General features: G+C 42.7%; 1 protein-coding gene across 5 annotated transcripts in view; it reads right to left on the bottom strand.

Annotated features, from left to right (window-relative positions):
- Positions 1-14,431, bottom strand: part of LOC136420744 (alpha-catulin-like) — a 54,823-nt gene that overhangs the window by 39,732 nt on the left and 660 nt on the right. The window lies entirely within an intron of this gene.

The raw sequence follows: 14,431 nt of genomic DNA, 5'->3' as shown, positions 1-14,431 counted from the left end.
CTCAATAGCCTCCTTGGTCGAGACAACATACAATTGACATGAATGGCTTCACAAGAAAAGCAAATGCCGTCTTCAACGAAGGACATTATTCTAAATAATGCCCTTACTTCAACTAAACAACAATTGGGTATAGACAAATTGCAACACAGGCATGCCATAAGCCAGCTTTGTGAAGTGAGAGGTTGGCTGGCTGGCCAGTATTATGCAAAGTACATTTCTGGTTCCAAGATCACCAATCTAAGGCACAAAAATAAAATAGTCCTTCAGACCAAGGAGGTTTAAAATCATCTTCTTCAGACACTTAAGTGAGCTATAGGGATGAAATGGGATGCACTTGAACTAATTTGGTTGGGGGTAGGGCAGACAAATCAATCTTTAAATTTGTCTTAAAATTTTTTAATTCACAGAGAAATGTTGCCTGGATTCATCTAAAGTTGAATACAACCTACTAGGTTTATCCAACATCTGTTTTACCCATTTTGAATACATTATCTATCCCAGAAGTGAATTTTCAGGTTTCTGTACTTTAATATCATACCTCAGCTTACACCAAGGACAATATATAATGTCCTTGCTTACACCAAGGAGGTTTAGACCTCCTTGCTTTAAATACACTTATAGTAATACCAAGACCTGAGGGCCAAGGCTAACATGATCTTCAATCAAGCAGTTGTGGGGTAGAAGATTGTTATTTCTGTATTCTGATCAGCCAGGAATTCCAGGCTCCCATACCATGACCCAAGGCAAGGCCAACATTTAGCACAAGATCTCTTGGTAAGAAGGCCCCTTTGACACACACAGTATACTCCCTGTGTGATAATTACTTCTGAATCAACTTGATAATTTGACAGCATCACTGCTTGTCCAGGACAATAGCTGAGCTAGTTTGAAGCCGCATAACAAAGAAGCGAATAATTACTTGAATTTCCTGAACGAGCACATATGAGCTCTCCCCCTTAAACCAAGGACATTATGTATATAGTGTCCTTTCCCTAACTGCCTAAGGTCCATATTGTAGGATTTGGAACCAAAATATTACCTAGAACCAACAAGGCTAGAACAAACTCTAGATCTAGCTAGGCTGATGTTTCGATTCATATGCTTGTAACAACTTCATATGTCGTTTATGAAGGTTAGACATTCAGGTTAAGACAATTCAAACTCTACAAGTGGATACAATTCTGAGATTTAATTCGGAATCTCATAACTTCATATGTCAAACGGAACAATCTGTAGAATTAGATGTGCTAAGCCTATACTAGTATTTCCAGTTCCCGCACTACAAAAGTGACCTAAAGGCATCTCTCCTCAGCTATGTAACACATTGAAGTAGAATGTAAACCAAAAATGATAAGTATGTCACCAACATGGCTCGAAACATGAGACTTGAACCTGCATAAGAAAAGCATAAAATAATTAGGTTTAAAGGACAAAGGACCTTGGATAAGGTCTGAAAGTTTCAAACGTCTGATGATTTTAATTAAAATTCATTCAGTAACTGTTGTTTTGAGCGATTGTGTTTTGGCTATAAAGGACATGATTTGATCGGTATGAAAGCAAGAAGATCCAAAATACATCTCATTGCCTCCCATATGAAAGGGATTTGAGGCAAAACTTAGATACCCAGTATGCTCAGTCTGTAACCAAATAACTTGTGGCATTCAATCACATTTCAACTCATAATGTATGAATCTACTGCAGTCAAATGGCAACCATATGCCTTTATACTCCTGGATGAACTTATCTTGTACTTGCCCTCACCTATTACCAACAGGAAGCCAGAGGTTTTGGAAATCAGTTGCACACAAAAGGCCAACTATAAATGAATAAATGTAAAATACACCACCAATGTGTGAAAACAGGCTGCTGGTAGGTGCAACACCTACCTAGGACAATTGTATGGTCAATATACTGTCTGACCAACACACAACACAGCTGTAATTTGTCTCTTTGCACATTTTGAGTTATCAAATTTTAAATCCCAGTTGATCTCTTATATAGGAGTTAAACGATCTCAGGTCCCTGCATTGATCTCCAAGCAGATGAACTGGTCAGGGTTATTAGCATCTGTTGCTCTTTCGAAAATGTACATGTAAATTGTAACTGTTATCATATGAACTTTAATGAGCATTATTTTTCACATCAACTGATTTGGACCTCAAGTGTGAGATGCAGGACCGCGGTCTAATTTCGAAGCCCTGCAGACTAAAGTTGGGAGTGCTTCCTGTAAGACTGTCAATTCACGCCTCTTTCCCACCTCTCTGCCCCGCCTCTCACACCTTTCTGACACAGCTTTTCATTCAAGTTATCCCCGCAGTCTGAAGTTTTCCCCGCGGTCTACCTGCTTTTGGACAGTTCTGCCCTGCGGTCTAGAAATTTAGAGCCGCGGTCTAACAATCTTAGACCCAAGTTCTGTGATTTCACATCTCCGGGCTAGCTTTTCATTTCAGCGGGCTAACCAAATAGCCTGCAGTCTGCTGACATTTTCTATTAATGATATCTGCAGTTATGAACATTGCAGAATAATAATTTTTACATCACTGTACTTGTTACACTAAGAGCTACACACTGATGTGAAACTTAATGGTAGAACATCAATTTTTCTGGAGATTCCAAATAGCTACTGTATTCCCGATGTAAACTGACTGGTGTTTTATGATCTTTTCAAGGGTACTAAATTGCTGTGGTTAGGGATACGTATGTGCCAATGTTGAATGAGTGAAAGATGGTATTCGTTCGTATGGTCAGTTTAACCTTAAGTTGTTCGTTCATATCATCAAGGTAACACAGATCATCGCGTGGTCTGTATAGTATGTGTCGATTACAGAAGCTCTTATATTGTCTTGTACATGTCCACGGACGTAAACGTGATCTAGAAGGGTACCATTGTCTGTGGTTGGATCTGTAACTATTTGCCTGAAGCCTAATTGCTTCATTACAGTTACGATTGTTAGTTGTGATATTTTGAGAAGGTCGAAATTGAAGTCACCCAATATAATTGTTATAGTGTCAGTTGGAAGCTGATGTATGAGTATCTGTATTCTGTCGATGAAGGCTGCCTCAGGTAAGGAGCGTGGTCTGTAGATGTTGATGATGTTGACTGTGGTCGATAGTTTGGTAGCTGTCCATCAGTTGTAATATTGAGTTGTTTGAGACCGACGTCTTGTGTACCAATGGTCATAACCCCCCTCCTCTTCCATTTCTGTCCTTTCTAAAGGCCGTTGCTTTTTGCAGAAAATGTTTAGTTTGTTGTTGATTATTAACCCTTGTCCTGCGGACCACCTATATATAGGCACTAGACATAATGTGTGGGTCCTGCGGACCGCCTATATATAGGCGCTGGGGGTATTTCCGGCATGGAAGCGTCGCACAGGTGCGTAACGCAAAGAACCCGGAAGTAACATAGTCTTGCAGCATGGACGGGGTCAAGGATTTTCTTACGCAATCGGCCCAAGATGCATTGCGAGAGATGATAATGAGGTCATTATGTTAATGAGGCCGCCTCATTAACATATGGCCTCATTAACATATCACACATGCGTCTTGGGACGAATTGCGTAACAATAATTTTGACCCTTGACCCCGACGATGTGGCAACACTATGTTACTTCCGGGTTTCGGGGGTTACGCGGGTTACGCGGGAGTGCGACGCGTTCGTGCCGGAAATACCCCCAGCGCCTATATATAGGCGGTCCGCAGGACCCGCACATTATGCGTAGCGCCTATATATAGGCGGTCCGCAGGACAAGGGTTAAAGATCAGTATTTGCGCTACGCAATATGCTGCTAGTTTTACTGTTGCCATGTCTGAGAGTGGTAGAGAGTGGCGGCCATTTTTCGAGCCATGTTTACCGAATCATATCGGATATATTTCTACCGTTTTAGAGATTTTGTGGCCTCAAAACACATATCACAAGGGAAGTTAAGTTATGATTCTTGTTTTTACGTGTTACATGTCTTCTGCGAACAAATTATTCTTCCGCCGCACTGCCGATACTACGGATAGTCAGGAAATTATTATTCCCCGTGCAGGCGTGCACTCTACTCCACACGTTTTTTGATCAGCGTGCTTTGTAAACAGAGACTGTCAAAGTTATTCATATGAAAATTGTATTTGAAATGTCAATGTCGCATCTTAATTTCCTGTTTACTTTGTAGCGTCATAGCGATATCGACCGATTTGTTACAAGTGCCGCAAGGATACTTTTCACAAGGCCATCAAAGTGGCGGGAAAATTAATGCTGCTAGGACGAAAAATAGCGAATTACGAGCAAAAATACCGGGGAAATGTGGGCAGAAAAACCTTAACCTAGGATTTTAAAGGGATTCCTGGTTAGTAATAAACGTACCAGCACCAGGCGAATTTTGAGGCAAAAAAAAAATAAACGTACCGGTACGTTTATTTGAGAGGTGAGAGTACATAGACACACCATTAATTCCCTTCTAGGGCGAAGACACACAGTGAGTCCAGCATGTGTACAGACAAACGGGAAGCTGCTGAGTAAACCAAAGGACATTACAGAGCACTTTGCTGACTTCTACCAGGACAAGGTCACAAAACTTTGTTCCTCTATGAACCAAGCTAACAATGTAAATCCGGGTCACAACCAGGGATTGGGAATTGGACCAACTTTTCAGTTTACATTTTAAACTGTATCGGGAAAGGACGTGCAAAAGGTCTTATCAAGGCTTCCTGATGGCAAAGCACCAGGCAAGGATGACCTTGACAACAAACTGCTCAAGATGAGTGAGGGAGCTGTAGCTGAGCCAATAGCCTACATCATCAACTTATCGTTCAAAACAGCAAAGTTCCCCACGAGATGGAAACACGCAATAATCCTCTGTCAGGAAGAAACTCACGCCCAGTAAGTCTACTTCCAGCATGCGGAAAAGTATGTGAGATACTTGCAAGTGAACAGATTGTATCTTCTTTCCCAGTCTGGTCTGCAGTCAGAGGCACAACACGCCTACAGAAAATACCACTCTACTGAAACAGTTCTTAAAGATGACTGACAAATGGCTACATAGTATGGACAATGGCATGATGATGGCAGTGGTTTTGTAGGACTATAGCGCCGCATTTGATCTTGTAGATCATGGTCTGTTATTGAACAAGCTCTCATCGTGCGGCTTCTCCGAGGAGACTGTCTGCTGGGTGCAGTCATACCTGTAAAATCGACCTTGGCAGGTATATGTCAACGGATCCTACAGTAAAGAGCGCACCTTACAGTGCAGAGTCCCGCAGTGGGATGTGACGCCAGGACAGACAGTGCAACAATGCGACACACCTTGGGCTGGTAACCAGTGAGCGAAAGAATCCAACAAAGAAGTTTTGCTACATTTCGCAGGCTAGTACATAATATAATGCCGAAAACCCAGTACCGTCAACTCACCTTTCAGTCAGAAAATAGTCGGTATCAAACAAGGGCGGCAGTAACATCAAAGTCAAACTGCCAAAACCAAAAACAAATGCAGAGAAGAGAAGATTCCGGTACCGCATGTAACACCTCTGGAACAGGACAGTTGTTGCATGAACTTAATATTCTTCTGTTATCTTTTTTTATCCAGTTATCCTGTGTTAATGTATTGTGGGACAGTATTGCGTAATGTTGTATCGACGTGTATACCACAGGAAGAATAGATGTATTCATAATTTCATATTGTAAGCTAATAGTGGATCCGAATAAAGTCAAGTCAAGTCCTACAGTGCTTGCTGGCAGTGCAAGTTCCACTCTACGTCAGGCCGACAATTCTGGGGAAAAGTGATTTTTTAACACCTCAATTCTGGGTTGATAACTTTGGCACCTCAAGGCATGACTATTTTTGGTTCTTTTCTGAGCTGGTATTGCTACTTATAACGTTAAAGGAAACCCAAGCAATATTAGGGTCCGAAAAATCTTTTGAGAGTCAATTTATCTAGTCATTTCTATAACATTCTGTTACATGATAATTTCAAACAACACTATCACAATGTATAGCAACAACCAAGATGAAAAAATATGACGTTGTTGTGATGTGAGAACTCACTGAAAATCGTGGAACTGAAACTCACTGAAAATCCAGTTTTTGTAGGCTCGCGAAACTATGGGATCATCACATCGTACGACACAATTTTAAACGGTTTTAAAACGCATCGGCTTTTTAGCGAATGCCCACAAACGCCCACTCTGGCGAAGTCCGCGCTGCACGAATCTAATTTTTTTTGCTTGGAATATGTTCAGGTTATGCTCCCATTAATCAATCCTGAGTTTCAAGTCAATCCATCAATCCGAAGTTGAATAAAGCGAACTTGAAGATTCTTACCTGGCTTTTTAGCGAATGCCCAGCAAAAAAGGCTTTTTAGCGAATGCCCAATATATCAGCCAAAATATCGGCCATCGTGACACGGGCGCTAAATCTATCACCACAAACATGTTTAACAAGTTGTCCCCTGAATCTGTACCCAGTTTCCGTGCTGTACACGCCTGTAAAGTTACTTTATTTTACGAAATACACGGCGCGGCCCGTGGGGTAGAGGCCGCTGGTAACCTGTCCCAAATATGCAAATGAGCCGCCATATTGGATTTTACGTCCGGGGCCGTGGATTCCCACGCCGTGTATTTCGTAGAATAAAGTGACTTTTCAGGCGTGTAAAGCACGGAAACTGGGTACAGATTCAGGGGACAACTTGTTGAACATGTTTATGGTGTTAGATTTAGGGCCCGTGTCACGATGGCCGATATTTTGGCTGATATATTGGGCATTCGCTAAAAAGCCATTTTTTGCTGGGCATTCGCTAAAAAGCCGGGTAAGAATCTACAAGTTCGCTTTATTTAACTTCGGATCGATGGATTGACTTGAAACTCAGGATTAATTAATGGGAGCATAACCTGAACATATTCCGAGCAAAACAAATTAGATTCGTGCAGCGCGGACTTCGTCAGAGTGGGCGTTTGTGGGCATTCGCTAAAAAGCCTGTCCCGTTTTAAAACCCTTTAAGTATGAAGTTATTACGCAAATGTTCTAAACAATGTTTAAAATTTTTTTGAGATGGAGGGAGGGTCATGGAAATTTTTTTTGACCGGACTTCCAGTGCAACACCCCTCCCCCCGGTAAACATTGTATGATCCCTTAGTAAAAGTCACTACAATATTAAAAGATAATACAATGCTAAACTTTCTTCCAACACTAAAGTATTCACGGATCGAATTTTCGACGACCACTGTCGCCTTCTTCAGGATCAATAATGACCAACACTGCCGAACGTAAACTCGCGAGAGTTACGGACACGTGACTCTATTGACACATGTCACTGCGGATACATGACGTCAGCAATTGGTCAAACGTGCCAGGAAGTTTATAACGCCCACTGTCCCTGTTGAGTGACGGCTGGAGTGCCCTGATATATATGGCCTCCTTATTAAAAGATTTCAGCATTTTTTCATTTCCATTTTGAGACCCTAATATTGGCTAACAGAGTCCGTACGTCCACCAGTTTATTAGTAATTGTGTACATCGTGCACAGTCTGGATATTTTTCTTCTGTATTCGAGTGGCATGTTGTTGTAAACCTGTGTGTTGAGGCTAAATGTGAACCAGCTGGAGTTGAAAGATGACCCCTGCAGCTAGCTGACGGCACGGATAGCTAGTCAGGCCTGGGACGGGGCAGAATTATGGTGTTACGCGCCGATTTGAGGCACAAGACATGGTCACGTAAAAACTCAATAGTTCTCGCACGAAAGGCCAAATCACGTATATAGATGTGTCCTCGTAATGTCAAGACGTTCCTCAAGCCCCTGCAATAAAGCTGGGTATCTAAACTTCTCCAAGAAGCAAGATTTCTCGAGTTAAAGATGACACATTTTCCAAGGTTTTCCCTATGGTTTAAGTATTACACTCCGGACCAAGAACGCACCACATGGGGGTTTCGCGGCATGCGGTTTGAGGGCGACACTCCACTGTTTCCGGGTCACACTCAGCGTGACGGCAGAATACTGGCAAGACAAAGCAAAAGAAATGTTTCGTGTTGATTCTGATGACAGTTGACTGTGTTCGGGCGGGAAGCGCGCAAGGAGGCGGCCCACTGTAGTACACGTTTTAAAGTAACGTTAACGATGGCATTGTATATAATGTTCTGGCACACTTTCTAGTTATACTGTTAAAATTTTTGGCTTTTATACCCTCCGAATTATAACTGAAAACCGTTCCATGGACAACGTTAAGATTGCATTATCAAACGGGTTATACCCGCCAACTTAAGACAGGTTTGATACTGTTCTTTAGCAAAACTTCGTAAGTGTTCTATAACATACTTACAACTTTCCGTCCTACGTCCGTGCCTACATTGTTGTACACACGACCTTGAGAAAGCAAGGTTGAAATTGGGTCAATGAGATGACCCAATTCTAAAAGGAAAACTTTTTCGTCCTACGTCCGTGCCTACATGGGTGTAACGTTACACACGCCCTTGAGAAGGCGAGGTTGACATTGGGTCAATGGAATGACCCAATTCTAAAATGAAAACTTTTCCGTTTGATGTCCGTGCCTATATGGGTGTACAAATGACCTTGGGAAGCCAAGGTTGAAATTGGGTCAATGGAATGACCCAATTCTAAAAGGAAAACTATTCTGTTTGACGTCCGTACCTATATGGGTGTACACACGCCCTTGACAAAGCAAGGTTAAAATTGGGTCAATGAAATGACCCAATTCTAAAAGGAAAACTTTTCGCCCTACGTCCGTGCCTATATGGGTGTACACACGCCCTTGAGAAGGCGAGGTTGAAATTGGGTCAATGGAATATTTAATGACCCAATTCTAAAAGGAAAACTTTCCGTCCTACGTCCGTGCCTACATTGTTGTACACACGACCTTGAGAAAGCAAGGTTGAAATTGGGTCAATGAAATGACCAAATTCTAAAAGGAAAACTTTTTCGTCCTACGTCCGTGCCTACATGGGTGTAACGTTACACACGCCCTTGAGAAGGCGAGGTTGACATTGGGTCAATGGAATGACCCAATTCTAAAATGAAAACTTTTCCGTTTGACGTCCGTGCCTATATGGGTGTACAAATGACCTTGGGAAGCCAAGGTTGAAATTGGGTCAATGGAATGAACCAATTCTAAAAGGAAAACTATTCTGTTTGACGTCCGTACCTATATGGGTGTACACACGCCCTTGACAAAGTAAGGTTGAAAATTGGGTCAATGGAATGACCCAATTCTAAAATGAAAACTTTTCCGTTTGACGTCCGTGCCTATGTTGGTGTACACACGCCCTTGAGAAGGCGAGGTTGAAATTGGGTCAATGGAATATTTAATGACCCAATTCTAAAAGGAAAACTTTCCGTCCTACGTCCGTGCCTACATTGTTGTACACACGACCTTGAGAAAGCAAGGTTGAAATTGGGTCAATGAAATGACCCAATTCTAAAAGGAAAACTTTTTCGTCCTACGTCCGTGCCTACATGGGTGTAACGTTACACACGCCCTTGAGAAGGCGAGGTTGACATTGGGTCAATGGAATGACCCAATTCTAAAATGAAAACTTTTCCGTTTGATGTCCGTGCCTATATGGGTGTACAAATGACCTTGGGAAGCCAAGGTTGAAATTGGGTCAATGGAATGACCCAATTCTAAAAGGAAAACTATTCTGTTTGACGTCCGTACCTATATGGGTGTACACACGCCCTTGACAAAGCAAGGTTAAAATTGGGTCAATGAAATGACCCAATTCTAAAAGGAAAACTTTCCGACCTACGTCCGTGCCTATATGGGTGTACACACGCCCTTGAGAAGGCGAGGTTGATATTGGGTCAATGGAATATTTAATGACCCAATTCTAAAAGGAAAACTTTCCGTCCTACGTCCGTGCCTACATTGTTGCACACACGACCTTGAGAAAGCAAGGTTGAAGTTGGGTCGATGGAATGACCCAATTCTAAAATGAAAACTTTTACGTTTGACGCTCGTGCCTATATGAGTGAACACACGCCCTTGACAAAGCAAGGTTAAAATTGGGTCAATGAAATGACCCAATTCTAAAAGGAAAACTTTCCGTCCTACGTCCGTGCCTACATTGTTGTACACACGACCTTGAGAAAGCAAGGTTGAAATTGGGTCAATGAAATGACCAAATTCTAAAAGGAAAACTTTTTCGTCCTACGTCCGTGCCTACATGGGTGTAACGTTACACACGCCCTTGAGAATGCGAGGTTGACATTGGGTCAATGGAATGACCCAATTCTAAAATGAAAACTTTTCCGTTTGACGTCCGTGCCTATATGGGTGTACAAATGACCTTGGGAAGCCAAGGTTGAAATTGGGTCAATGGAATGAACCAATTCTAAAAGGAAAACTATTCTGTTTGACGTCCGTACCTATATGGGTGTACACACGCCCTTGACAAAGTAAGGTTGAAAATTGGGTCAATGGAATGACCCAATTCTAAAATAAAAACTTTTCCGATTGACGTCCGTGCCTATATGGGTGTACACACGGCCCTGAGAAGCCAAGGTTGAAATTGGGTCAATGGAATGACCCAATTCTAAAATGAAAAGTTTTCCGTGTGACGTCCGTGCCTATATGGGAGTACACACGGCTCTGAGAAGCCAAGGTTGAAATTGGGTCAATGGAATGACCCAATTCTAAAATGAAAACTTTTACTTTGACGCCCGTGCCTATATGGGTATACACACGCCCTTAAGCCGGCGTCAATATTCATGCGAGCGTCGGCCGAATTCGTAGATCGCCCAAAGCTCGCCGAATTTCAAAATCGCCCGAGCATATTTGGATCAATTTGATTTCTAAAAATCGACCGAAGCCCGCATAATCGACAGAACGTCGGCCGTCCTTCGGCCGAAAATACCCATTTGAAGCTCGCCGACACGTCGGCCGAGCTGAATTCTTGATTTGTGACGGGGGTTTAAAAAGGCAAGGTTGACATTGCGTCAATAGAACGAGGGCATTGTATATAATGTCCTAACACACTTTCTAGTTTACACTGTTTTCAGCTGTTATACCCTGAAAATCATAGCTAAGAGCGTTCCTTAAGAACGTTTAGAATTGCATTATTAAGCGGGTTCTATCCGCTAACTTAAGACGGGAAACTCTTGTTTGGAAAAGTTTGTAAGTTCTATTCCATACGTGTGAGTTTTCATTGTTAGGAACTTACGGTCGTACACTGTAAGGACGGAATGTTTTTTGCACTCTTAGTGGCTTTTGTGTAATTTATACCCATATAACCTACTTTCCAAGCAGAGGTCGTGGGGGAAGATTGATTTTTTTTATCATATGCCTCGTTGGTTATACACCCACTTAGGACGGACAATTCTTTTATGTCCGAACTGTGGCGATCCTTTGAAGCGGTTTCAACTTTGCACTCTTAAGGGATTGTTTCTATATACTGGTCCAATTTCAACCTTGCATTCTAAAGGGCGTGTTCATACCCCTACAGGCACGGACGTAGGACGGAAAAGTATTCATTTTAGAATTGGGTCATTCCATTGACCCAATTTCAACCTTGCCTTCTCAAGGGCGTGTGTACACCAATATAAGCACGGACGTCAAACGGAAAGTCTTTTATTTAAGAATTGGGTCATTCCATTGACCCAATGTCAACCTTGGCTTCTCAAGGGCGTGTGTACACCAACATAGACACGGACGTAGGACGGAAAAGTTTTTATTATAGAATTGGGTCATTCCATTGACCCAATGTCAACCTTGGCTTCTCAAGGGCGTGTGTACACCAACATAGGCACGGACGTCAAACGGAAAAGTTTCCATTTTAGAATTGGGTCATTCCATTGACCCAATGTCAACCTTGGCTTCTCAAGGGCGTGTGTACACCCATATAGGTACGGACGTCAAACGGAAAAGTTTTCATTTTAGAATTGGGTCATTCCATTGACCCAATGTCAACCTCGCCTTCTCAAGGGCGCGTGTACACTCATGTAGGCACGGACGTAGGACGGAAAAGTTTAAGTTTTAGAATTGGGTCATTCCATTGACTCAATTTCAACCTTGCCTTCTCAAGGGCGTGTGTACACCAGCATAGGCACGGCGTAGGACAGAAAAGTCTCTGATTATAGAATGGGTCATTCCATTGACCCAATGCCAACCTTGGGTTCTCAAGGGCGTGTGTACACCAACATAGGCACGGCGTAGGACAGAAAAGTCTTTGATTATAGAATTGGGTAATTCCATGGACCCAATGTCAACTTTGGCTTCTCAATGTCGTTTGCACACCCATATAGGCACGGACGTCAAACGGAATGTTTTCATTTTAGAATTGGGTCATTCCATTGACCCAATTTCAACCTTGCCCTCTCAAGGGCGTGTGTACACCAACATAGGCACGGACGTAGGACGGAAAGTTTTCATTATAGAATTTTGGGTCATTCCATTGACCCAATTTCAACCTTGTCTTTTCAAGGGCGTGTGTACACTCATATAGGCACGGACGTCGAACGGAAAAAGTTTTCAGTATAGAATATTGGGTCATTCCATTGACCCAATGTCAACCTTGCCTTTTCAAGGCCGTGTGTACACCCATACAGGCACAGACGTCGAACTGAAAAATTTATATTATAGAATTGGGTCATTCCATTGACCCAATTTCAACCTTGGCTTCTCAGGGGCGTGTGTACACCCATATAGACACGGACGTCAACCGGAAAAGTACTTCATGTTATTATTGGGTCATTCCATTGACCCAATGTCAACCTTGTCTTCTCAAGGGCGTGTGTACACCCATATAGGCACGGACGTAGGACGGAAAAGTTTTCATTATAGAATTGAGTCATTCCATTGACCCAATGTCAACCTTGTCTTCTCAAGGGCGTGTGTACACCCATATAGGCACGGACGTCAATCGGAAAATTTTTTATTTTAGAATTGGGTCATTCCATTGACCCAATTTCAACCTTGGCTTGTCAAGGGCGTGTGTACACCCATATAGACACGGACGTCAAACGGAGAAGTACTTCATTTTAGAATTGGGTCATTCCATTGACCCAATTTCAACCTTGGCTTCTCAGGGGCGTGTGTACACCCATATAGACACGGACGTCAAACGGAAAAGTACTTCATGTTATTATTGGGTCATTCCATTGACCCAATGTCAACCTTGTCTTCTCAAGGGCGTGTGTACACCCATATAGGCACGGACGTAGGACGGAAAAGTTTTCATTATAGAATTGAGTCATTCCATTGACCCAATTTCAACCTTGCCCTCTCAAGGGCGTGTGTACACCAACATAGGCACGGACGTAGGACGGAAAAGTTTTCATTATAGAATTGGGTCATTCCATTGACCCAATGTCAACCTTGTCTTCTCAAGGGCGTGTGTACACCCATATAGGCACGGGCGTCAAATGGAAAAGTTTTCCTTTTAGAATTGGGTCATTCCATTGACCCAATATCAACCTTGCCTTCTCAAGGGCATGTGTACACCAACATAGGCACGGACGTCAAACGGAAAAGTTTTCATTATAGAATTGGGTCATTCCATTGACCCAATGTCAACCTTGCCTTTTCAAGGGTGTGTGTACATCCATATAGGCACGGAAGTCGAACTGAAAAGTTTTCCTTTTTTAGAATTGGGTCATTCCATTGACCCAATTTCAACTTTGGCTTCTCAATGTAGTGTGTACACCCATATAGGTACGGACGTAGGACGGAAAAGTTTTGATTTTAGAATTGGGTCATTCCATTGACCCAATTTCAACCTTGCATTCTCAAGGGCGTGTGTACACCCATATAGGCACGGGCGTCAAATGGAAAAGTTTTCATTTTAGAATTGGGTCATTCCATTGACCCAATGTCAACCTTGGCTTGTCAAGGTCGTGTATACACCCATATAGGCACGGGCGCCAAACGTAAAAGTTTTAATTTTAGAATTGGGTCATTCCATAGACCCAATTTCAACCTTGCTTTCTCAAGGGCGTGTGTACATCTATATCAGGCACGGACGTCAAACGGAAAATTCTTTCATTTTAGAATTGGGTCTGCTTTCATGAAGGTTGCCTCCAGAGTGCCGAAGCCACCGTCTTCTTTGGGCTTCTCCAACTTTTCCCGGAACTCAGCCCTCTTAGTATGTCTCAACTGCTTCTGAGCATATACAAGCTTACCGCAGCGAGCACAGACACTTTTGGTGACGTATGCCCGGTAGGTGTCGTCTGTTCCGTACTGGGCGCCCAGTAAGGATCAGTAAGGAGCCGGTTAATTTGCACTGCATGACAAATTCTAAAATAAGAAAAGTATTCTAACATATCTTTGGATAGAACGTGAAGATTGACCACACTTCCGCGTTCGGCCGCAAGCCCTTCTGCTACGACCCGGAAGTAAATTACGCCTGATAATGCTGAAACGGTAGCACGGAAACCCCCATGCAGTGCGAAATCTACGACAGAATTTAACACAAGAAGGCTCATTTGGGGCCAACTTTGAGTGTGC

This window comes from Branchiostoma lanceolatum, chromosome 15 (genome assembly GCF_035083965.1).
Source record: "Branchiostoma lanceolatum isolate klBraLanc5 chromosome 15, klBraLanc5.hap2, whole genome shotgun sequence".
Lineage (NCBI taxonomy): Eukaryota > Metazoa > Chordata > Leptocardii > Amphioxiformes > Branchiostomatidae > Branchiostoma > Branchiostoma lanceolatum.
The sequence above is the reverse complement of the archived record's forward strand: the minus strand, read 5'-3'. Positions and strand labels throughout refer to the sequence as shown.